Below are 11424 nucleotides of genomic sequence, written 5' to 3' on the forward strand. Positions count from 1 at the left end.
TTTGGGGGTAGCCATGGGGCCTTAGAACACCCACACCCACCTCAGCTCTGGTGAGAATTTAGCATTGTTTATTAAACACCCCAATTCTGAAGTGCCCTGGCCCTTCCCAGCACGAAGGACGTTTTCCTGGCCAAGCTTTCTCTTTGAGTCCCTTGCCTCCTGCGATGTTGCTGGGCCTTCCCCCTTTCTTCTCTGGTTCCTGGGTACCTTGTCTCCTAAGCTGCCCCTGGAAACTCCCTCTCTCTCCCTCCCCCTCTCTCTCTCTCCCTCTTTCTCCACTTTCCCCGCCCCAAACCCTATGGCACTGGGGTTTGAACCCAAGGACACTTTACCACTGACCTACATTCCCAATCCTTTGAAATTTTATTTTGAGACGGTTTTGCTAACTTGCCAAGCTGGCCTCAGACCCGAGAACCTGGATTACAGGTGTGTGCCACTGTGCCCAGCTCAATATTTGCTCAGCAACTCTACTGAGGACAGTTGCATTTCTGTCCCAATCCAGTATTTATCAACTCTGGCTGCACATTAGAATCACCTGGGAGGTGGGCGGAAAAATATAAACCATTACAAGGGACTCACCCCAGAAAAATTACATCAGAAGTTCAGGAATGGTTAACCATTGAAGAACCACATCACATCATGACTCACAGCACCACTCACTGTGCTAACAGTGACCGGGGGACCTAACCTCTTTCCATCTTGTGACACTGTCATCTTTAATGAGTGACTTCATAGTTCACAGGTGTCATAGAAGAGGAAGAGATTACAGAAGGCCACTTATAAATATTATGGGTTATCCCTGTTTGTCCACACTCCATTGGCCAAGGGAGGCTGGGAAATATAGTCTTTCCTTGTGCTCAGGAAATGGAAATAGGATCTTGCCAATCTCTGCAGGGGCTGAGAGTGGAGACTGGGAAATGTTTTAAAAGGTCCGCAAGTGGTTCAAATATGTAACAAGTTTGCTGAGCACTGTTAGTACATTTGTGCCGACCCCTCGGGGTAGGGGGAAATTTGTTTGTATCTTCCAGTTGGCACGAAAGCCAACTGTTTTTTGAAAAATCCTTTCCCCATTTTGGTCCAGTAGCATGTGGTCAGTATGGCAGAATGGATTCTTATCATGTTGTAGTTGGGAATCTATAGAGAGGTGAAGAAGTTTGTCGATTGTCATGTGGAAAGTTCTTAGCAGAGCTGAAGCAGACCCTAGCCCTCCTGACTCTCAGTCAGGAGTGCTGGCCCCTATGCTGCCTCCCAGAGATGGATCCAGATTGACCAGCTTTTGGGGGAGGGATGCTTGGTAAAGAAGGCACTTTGGAGGCAAGAACATGGAGTAAAAGGGGAGTCATAAGGGAGGACATGAGATACTTTGTCATCCCCAAAGTTAGCTCTTCCAAGAGATCCAAGCTCTCTAAGAGGCCGATGGCACCAGTAATCTACAGTTCACCCTGGAGTCCCAGACCCCATTCCACCTTCCTCAGGGTTGGGTCTGGTGGTGACTACAGACCTCTGGAAGAGACAGGTGCAGACTGTGCAAGGCGCACAATCAAGCTTATTCCAATGGTTTATTTATCTTGTTCTAATTGCCAATATCACAGTTTTAATTACTTAGAGGTTTCTATGTGTGTGTGTGTGTGTGTGTGTGTGTGTGTTTTGTACTGGGAATTGAACTCAGGGGCACTCAACTACTGAGCCAAATCCTCATTCTAGTTTGTATTTTATTTGGAGACAGGGTCTCACTGAGTTGCTTAACACCTTGTCATTGCTGAGGCTGCCTTTGAACTTGTGATCCTCCTGCCTCAGCCTCCCAAGCCACTGGGATTACAGGTGTGCACCACCACGCCCAGCAAGATTTCTTTTTCTTTTCTTCTTCTTCTTCTTTTTTTTTTTTTTTGGTGGTGCTGGGTATTGAACCTAAAGCCTTGTGAATGTTAGACAAGCACTCTACCAACTGAGTTATATCCCCAGCCCCATTTCTATGTTTTAAAACTACCTGATTTCAGGGCATATTACAAGTAACCAAGATATTGCAGTCTATTACAGTAACCAAGACAGTGGAGTATTGGCATGAAGAGAGAGAGATAGCAGAGCAGAGGAGAAGAGTCCAGAAATAGATGCACACAAATGTGTCTGATGATTTCAAGGAGATGGAATGGCAATTGAGTAGATGAAGGCTGGGACACCTTTTCAACAAATGGTGCTGGAACAGTTGGATGTGTGCAAACAAAAGGGAAATGGGGTGGTGGGAGGTGCTCACTCATGCTTGGCATGTGTGAGGCCCAGATTTTGACTGCCAGCACCAGAAGGAAGAGGAAGAAGAGGAGGAGGAAGAAGAGGAGGAGAAGAACTTTGCATGTATATGAAAATTAGCTCAAGGTCAATCATAGGCCTAACGTAAACCCCCAAACTATTAAACTTGTAGAAAAAATAGGAGAAAATCATGTGCCTTTGGGTTAGGCCAAAATTTCTTCAGTTCAATATCAGAAACATGATCCATAGATCATGACAAATTGAACACCATCAAAATTTAAAACTTTGGCCCCATGAAAGACATTAGCAAAGGAGTGAAAAGGTAAACTACACACCTGGAGATTTTCATAAATCACATATTTGATAAAGGACTTGCTTCCAGACTATTTAAAGAACTCTCAATAAAAACAGGTAAAAGATTTTAATCTAAATTTCAACAAAGAAGATATGTGGATGGCAGATAAGCACATAGAGACCATTTAGTCATTGGGGAAATACAAATTAAAATCACAGTCTTGGTACCATTTCTATACCTGTTATATGGTGAAAAAGATCAACTATAGCAGATGTTAAGATGTGTAAGAACTGAAATTCTTCTTTTTTTTTTTTTTTGGTACAGGGGATTGAACCCAGGTGGCACTTAAATACTGAGCCACATTCCCAGCCCTTTTTATTTTTGATTTTGAGACACAGTCTTGCTAAGTTGCTGAGGCTGGCTTTGAACTTGCGTTCTTCCGCCTCAGCCTCCAGAGATGCTGGGATTATAGGCATGCACCACCACACCCAATGGAACTGAAATTTTTTCACATAGTTGGTGGAAATGTAAAATGTTACAGCCACCTTGGAAAACATAAGCATATACCTTCCATATGACCTAGATTTTTAAAATGTTTTGCTGGGGATAGAACCCAGGGCCTCATGCATGCTAGACAAGTGCTCTACCACTGAGCTACCTGCAGCTCTAACCTAGACCTACTCCTAGATTTTTACCTAAGTGACAGTACAGAAAAACTGAATAAGAAAGTTCATAGCAGTTCTGTTTTTAGTAGCCCAAACTGGAAACAATCTAACTTTCCATTCACTGGTGAATTCAGGTGGGAGTGGGGGAGGGACAGGGTTAAAAAAGGACAAAAGAAAACTTTTGGGGTGATGGATATATTCATTATTTTGATTATGGCAACTGTTTCACAGATGTATTCATATATATTGGACTTATCAGATAGTATACTCTAAACATGTACAATTTATTACATGACACCTGTACCTATAAAAGCTATTAAAGATAGTAATTAACAATGACATGCAGATTGTTGAAAGAAAGAAAGACGAAAAGATAATATCCTGCAAGATAGGAGGGAGTGATAGGATTTAACAGGTTTTGGGATCCTGTAATATTGGAGGAAAGATTCGAGAATATTAAAATACAAGCAGCTGTGTGTGTCTATAGATTCTGCATCCACTGATCCAACCAACCTCGGATTCAAGCAGCTGCAGCTAGAAAATAATTGAAAAGAATTGGCATCCATACTGAACACATACAAATTTTTTTCCTTGTCCTTATTCCCTAGACAATAGAGTATGATAAATACCCAAGCATTTACATTGTATTAGGTATTGTAAATGATCAAGAGATGATTTAAAACAGACTAGAGGATGCAAGTAGGTTATATGCAAGTAGTAGGCTATTTTATATAAGGGACTTGACCATCTGTGGATTTTGGTATCAATTCCTCAAGGATACTGAGGACAACTGTATTAATTGTAGTCTTTGTTGAGAATGCAGAAAAGTTCAAGATTAGAAAGGGGGGATAAACTGGCATGGAAGTGGGAGACTGAGGCAGGAGGATCCCAAGTTCAAGTCCAGCTTAAGTGATTTAATGAGACCTTGTCTCAAATTAAATAAATAAATAAATAAGGGCTGGGGATATAGTTCTGTGCTAGAGCTCACTTCCCTATACCACAAAATTAAACAAACAAACAAATAAATAAAAATAAATAGTAGATACAGCCTTCATATTGTAGAATCTGAAAGAATGGTGATGAAATTGAACAATAATACAAACAATTTGGGGCTGGGGGTATGGCTCAGTGGTAGAGCACTCTCCTCGCACATGCAAAGTCCTGGGTTCGATCCTCAGCACCACATATAAATAAATAAATAAATAAATAAAAGTTATTGTGTACAACTACAAAAAAAAATTTAAAAAATAGTCGTTGTTTTAAAAAAATAATACAAACAATTTAATTTTTAAAAGACAAGAAGGAAAATGAGAAAAGGGCCACTTGTTTTCAGCCTGCGCAGTTGCAGCCCATGTGATCCATTCCAAATGGGCAGAGATGTTGCCTTTGTACCAGGCTTGGGGGCCCCAGCCTCAGCCTCAGACCCAGTCATGTGGTGCCCCTCCCAGCTGCCAGCAGTAAGGCTGGTCACAACCCCAAAGTGCCATTGGCAGGGATGCGACTTCCTTCCTGCTGGGGACACTTCCCAAAGCTCCTCCCACCCCCTTGCAACATTAGGGCTTCGGGCCTCCCTGCTTCCTTTTCTTCTTCCCCTTCAAGTCTCTGAGCCACCTTTGCGGGGGATTTGCAAAACCTTTTCTTAATGGGCCTCAGTGGATTAGAGTCGTAATATCCAGTTCTCTGTCAGAGTCAGGACAGAGGGGAGGCCTCAAATCTCCCGGTTTTTCTATCAATACTTTCTTTTGTGTTAAGGTGTTTTTTTTTAAAGAAATAAATGGGGGTGGGGTGGGGGGGTGCTGGGACCTGTGCCTGTAATCCCAGCAACTCATGGGGCTGAGGCAGAAGGATCAGTTTTTGCAATTTATCGAGACCCTAATCTCAAAATAAAATTTTAAAAAGGGCTGGCAGATAGAACACATGCTTGCCTAGAGGCTCTGGGTTGGATCCCCAGTAACACACACATACACACATGCTGGCAGCTGGATCCAATTGCAATGGTATTGGACAACCTAAGGCAGGCACCGTCCCTAAGCCACATGCTTGTTGTTTAAACAGAGAGGGGGAGATGTTGAGAGCCACAGCCGAAGGGGCCCCAGCAAACTTCCAGCTGCCAGCAACCAGCTGCCGGCTGATGATTGGCTCACAGCAGCCCCAGCAACATCTAGCTGATTGGCTCCTCGGCCCCAGCAACATCTAGCTGATTGGCTCCTCTGCGGTGATGCTCATTGGGCTGTTTCCCTGCCCTTTCACACCACGGAGCTGCTCATTGGGGGACTTTTTTGGCTCCGCCCACGTGACCCAGCCAATCGGCCTCAAGAGCAGGAGGATTGGGGGAGGGGGAGAGAAGCTTGTGTGGGAGAGAGAGGCTTGTGGAAAGCCGGTGGTGGCAGTTGAGGCTCTGAGGATTTTTCCTGAGAGGCTGTTTTGTTTGGCGTGTGTGGTTCTAAAAATAAAGTTAGTTTCTTTTGACAAGTGGCTTCTGATTGTGCCCAGTCTGCTAAAATTAGGTGGGCCCCGGGGAGGGACTGAGGGTAAGTGAACTGCTCACCCCTGAGGGCAGGGCGAGAGGATGGGTAGCCATTTTAAGATTCTTCTTTTGGTTATTTTGTTTCACTTTGTTTTAAGTTGCCTGTCCCTGGAGATGTGTAAGATGGAAGAAAAACCGCTCACATCTGAGGAACAGATAGGGAGAAAGGACGGATGGACATTTCAGGAGGCTATTATAATGATTTGTGTTGTTCAATTTTGTTTCATCTCAGTTTCAGTTTTGTTAGGCGTTATCTTGTTGGGTTGTATTATAGTAGAAATACTGGGATAGAAATTAGTAAAAAACAAACTGAAAGAGTGTTAAGTAAATTGTTAGAGGAAGGAGGCATCTCAGTAAAATCAAGAACAATCAGGGCATACGTTGATACAATACAAAAATGTAGCCCATGGCTTTTTAAGGAGGAGTTGTTAAATATATCACAATGGAACCATCATGGTGAAGATTTAAAAAGAATAGAAAAGAAAAGCCCAGGGACTCTGCCAGTTGGCACATTGCCATTGTGGACGTTCATATCTTGTTTGCTTAGTCCAAAGCCTTCAGTTCAGACAATGGTAGAGGAAGAAGAAGACATAATGATTCAAGTAAAAGAGAAGGTCTCTCAAGTTAGTCAGACAGAGGAAAAGATTCAAGTAAAAGAGAAGGCCTCTCAAGCTAGTCAGACAGAGAAAGAAAGTGTAAAACAGAAAAAGCCATCAGGGGGAAAGTTACAACAGGAGACTGCTACTAACACCTTTCTATCACCAGAGGACGTAAGTGTCCAACTAACAAGGCCACCTCCATATGCTGGGAGGTCCCCAACCCCCGCAGTTGATAGTTGGGATCCTGAGACAAGATCTCAAATATTAACATGCCCTGTATTTGAGGCAGGAGGGCAGCGATTTTACCAAGTTTTAAATTTCAAAACAGTGAAGCAGCTAAAAGAGGCTGTAACAACCTATGGTCCTCAAGCACCCTTCACTGTAAGCATGGTCGAATCCATTAACAACTTGAACATGACGCCAGCAGATTGGGCTAATATGTGTAAAGCTGTGCTAAATGGAGGACAATACCTGTTATGGAAGGTTGCCAATGAGGAATTTTGCAAGGAGACGGCTAGGCGAAATGCAGCAGCTGGTTATCCTCAGAGAAATCTAGATATGTTGTTAGGAAAGGGACCTTATGAGGATCAGCAGCAACAAATTGCATATGATCCTGGTGTATACGCACAAATTGCTGCAGATGCAATTAAGGCATGGAAGACTTTACAAGGACATGGAGGTTTACAAGGTCAATTATCTAAGGTAATACAAGGAGCTAATGAACCTTATGCTGAATTTGTAGATAGGCTTATTCAAACAGCTACCAGAGTTTTTGGGAATACAGAACAAGCAATGCCATTACTAAAACACCTGGCTTATGAGCAAGCGAATCGTTGGTGCAGAGATATCATTAGACCATGGAAACATGAAGATTTAAACACATATATTAAATTATGTAGAGACATTAATGAACAAGAGCAAGTCGTGGCAGCTGCAGTAAAACAGGCTTTAGATGCCAGAGACATTAATGAACAAGGGCAAATTGTGGCAGCTGCAGTAAAACAGGCTTTAGATGCCAGGCCAAGAACATGCTACAATTGTGAACAAACAGGACATTTTAAAAGGAATTGCCCCATTGGAGGAGGGTTTAACAAAACTAGGTATCAAAGGAGTAGAATACCAGGTATTTGCCCACGATGCCGTAGAGGGAGACATTGGGCTAATGAATGCCGTTCTCAAACCACCATAGAGGGTACTCCATTATCAAAAAACGAACAAGGACCAGGTGTTTATCCACGATATCGTGGAGAAAGGCATCGGGCTCCATTGCCAAAAAATGGACAGGGGGGCCCAATGCTCCGGGGCCCAAAACCACAAATATACGGAGCACTGGAGGAACCCAGCAACCCCATCAGGGTAGTGCCCAGGACACATTGTCCATCAGATCCCTCATCAGACAAACCAGAGGGAGCGCAGGGTTGGACATCTGCGCCTCCGCCAGAGCAGTACTAACTCCAGAGATGGGAGTTCAAATCATTCCCACAGGGGTGAAAGGACCTCTTCCCAAAGGAACAGTAGGCTTATTATTGGGACGCAGCTCTTCTACTCTAAAAGGACTTATGATAAGTCCTGGGGTAATTGATCCCGATTATGAAGGTGAAATAAAAATTATAGCCAGTTCTCCAAAGGGTATATCAGTAATTTCACCAGGAGATAGAATAGCACAGTTACTAATAATACCCAGCCTACATGATAAATTTTCCAGTCGTACTGTAGAAAGAGGTTCCAAGGGATTAGGCTCCACAGGTGTAGATTGGGCTATGCTTTCTTTAAATTTAGATTCTCGCCCCATGCTAAAACTAAATATTCAAGGACATGAATTTAATGGGCTACTGGATACAGGTGCAGACCTTAGCATCATCTCTCGTCAAGAATGGCCAAAACATTGGCCATTACAACAAGCCACTCAAACGCTTCGAGGCCTAGGAGTGGCGACTAATCCCCATAGAAGTGCAATGGTATTAGATTGGAAGGATCCTGAAGGATGTGAAGGAACTATACAGCCATATGTATTGGATCATCTTCCCGTAAATTTATGGGGACGAGATGTCCTAGATCAATTAGGTTTGACATTAACAAATAACATCAACCAAAATGCACCCACTATTATGACTAGACAAGGTTTTAGGAAAGGAAAAAGATTAGAAAAACAAGAACAAGGTATAGCAGCACCAATACAAATAGATCAAGGAACAGACAGACATGGGTTGGATTTTCAGAAAGGGCCACTGAGACAATAAAAATTACTTGGAAATCAGAAAGACCAGTATGGGTTCCTCAGTGGCCCCTGACTAAAGAAAAGATACAAGCAGCCCATGACCTGGTCAAACAACAATTAGCAGAAGGACATATACAACCTTCTGTATCTCCCCATAATACTCCCATTTTTGTCATCAAAAAGAAATCTGGTAAATGGAGATTATTGCAAGATTTAAGAGCCATTAATAATGAGATGGTTATTATGGGACCTGCTCAATCAGGGATTCCTCAATTGTCTGCTTTGCCAAAAACCTGGTATGTTTTAGTTATAGATATTAAAGATTGTTTTTTTTCAATTCCAATTCATCCTGAGGATAGTCCACGTTTTGCATTTACTATCCCTGCACTGAATCATGAAGGTCCTGATCAGAGATATGAATGGAAAGTACTCCCTCAAGGGATGGCTAACAGCCCAACTATGTGTCAAATTTATGTTAACAAAGTAATCCAGCCACTTAGAAATCAAAATCCTGAACTACAAATATTTCACTATATGGATGATGTATTATTAGCACACAAAGATAAAAACACATTGCTAGAATGTTATGCCACACTTACAAACTTATTAAAAAATTATAATCTAGAGATAGCAATAGATAAAGTACAATTAAATTTTCCAATTAATTATTTAGGAGTTCTATTATCCTCAACCATGGTCCGTCCACCAAAAATTCAAATACGAGTAGATCAACTCAAATCACTTAATGACTTTCAAAAGTTATTAGGAGACATAAATTGGATAAGGCCTTATTTAGGTATACCAACAGGAGAGTTGGGACCTTTATTTGATATCCTAAAAGGTCCATCAGATCCAAATTCACCCCGAATGTTAACGCCTGAAGCAAGAAAGGCATTAAAAATCATTGAAACATATATGGAAAATATGCATTTGGATAGAATTGATATAAGTTTGCCTTTATTATTTATTGTACTACCAACAAAAAATATTCCTACAGGAGTATTTTGGCAAGAAGGTCCATTATTATGGATACATTTATCTTATTCTCCTAACACTATTCTTACTAGGTATCCTGAGGCTGTAGGACAATTAATACTCAAAGGAATAAAAGCAGCAAAGGGAGTGTTTGGAATTTCTCCCAATAAAATTATTACTCCATATACTATGAATCAAATTGATGAGTTAGCTAATGAGTTAAATACTTGGGCAATAATCATGTGCAAATCTAATGTTTCATTTGATAACCACTTACCATCTAATCCTTTATTGTCTTTTTGGTCATTGCATCCTGTAATTTTTCCAAAAATGACAAGAAAAACACCTATCATGAATGCTCCAAATATATTCACTGATGGGTCAAATAATGGTACAGCAGCAGTAGTTACCCCTGATCAAACTTTTACATTTTTAGTACCCAAACAATCAGCTCAAAAGGTAGAGCTTAATGCAGTTTTACAAGCTTTTGTGATGTTTAAAGATTCTGTATTTAATTTATTTTCTGATAGTCAGTATGTAGTTAATGCTATAGTATCTCTTGAAGATGCTGGTAGGATTTCCCCTTCTTCTACTGTTTTCTCTTTGCTTTCCACTATACAAAGTCTAATCTGGGACAGAAAAGATCCATTCTTTATAGGACATATCAGGGCACATACAGGATTGCCTGGAGCCCTTAGTTTGGGCAATGATTTAGCAGATAAAACTACACATGACATACATATTTTCTCTACACTAGAAGAAGCTATAAATTTTCATAAAAAGTTCCATGTCAATGCTAATACTTTACAAAAGCGTTTTAAAATAACTAAGGAACAAGCTAGACAAATAATAAAACAATGTCAAAATTGTGTGACCTTTTTACCACAAGTTAATCTTGGAGTCAATCCTAGAGGATTGATACCTAACCATATTTGGCAGATGGACGTCACACACTTGCCAGAATTTGGAAAATTAAAATATTTGCATGTTACAGTTGATACTTCTTCTGGATTTTTGATGGGCTCCCTTCATGCCGGAGAAAAAACTAAAGATGTTATAGCTCATTGCTTACAAAATTTTGCCACTGTGGGTGTTCCAAAACAGTTAAAAACAGATAATGCCCCTGGTTATACTTCTACCTCTTTTAAACAATTTTGCTCAACATTTGGCATTACTCATATAACAGGAATCCCATACAATCCACAGGGACAAGGCATAGTTGAAAGAGCTCATCAAACTATTAAAATGTACTTATTAAAGCAAAAAGAAGGAATTGGGAAGGGGTATATATTCCCCAAAGATAAACTTAAAATAACCCTTTTTACTCTAAACTTTTTAAATTTGGATTCATCAGGACTTAGTGCTGCGGAAAGGCATATGTGTCCAAAAAATGTACATAAGCCCAAGGTACTTTGGAAGGATATTCTAACAGGACAATGGAAAGGTCCTGACCCAGTAATTGTCTGGAGTCGGGGGTCTGTTTGTGTGTTTCCACAGGGAGAACAGCAGCCGATTTGGATTCCAGAGAGATTAACCAAGGTCCTGACCCAGTGATTGTCTGGAGTCGGGGGTCTGTTTATGTGTTTCCACAGGGAGAACAGCAGCCGATTTGGATTCCAGAAAGATTAACTAAAGCGATTTCTACAGACCAAAAAGAAGATGATTTGGCTCAAATCCATAACAACTGATATCCAAAACTCCAGTTTGGCTATTCTTACATCTGCAACAGAACCAGGATGCTTTTTTCAATATCTATTTTATTATTGCCCTTTGCCATATCATGAAGTTCTATTTTGTTTTTTGAGCTCATACAGACCTAGGTTAATGTTTTGCTGATCAGTTCTATTTTTTGACTATAGAGTTTTTAAACATTGCAATGGAGATTTCACCTGTAAAAAGTT

Source organism: Marmota marmota, unplaced genomic scaffold, assembly GCF_001458135.2.
Source record: "Marmota marmota marmota unplaced genomic scaffold, marMar, whole genome shotgun sequence".
Lineage (NCBI taxonomy): Eukaryota > Metazoa > Chordata > Mammalia > Rodentia > Sciuridae > Marmota > Marmota marmota.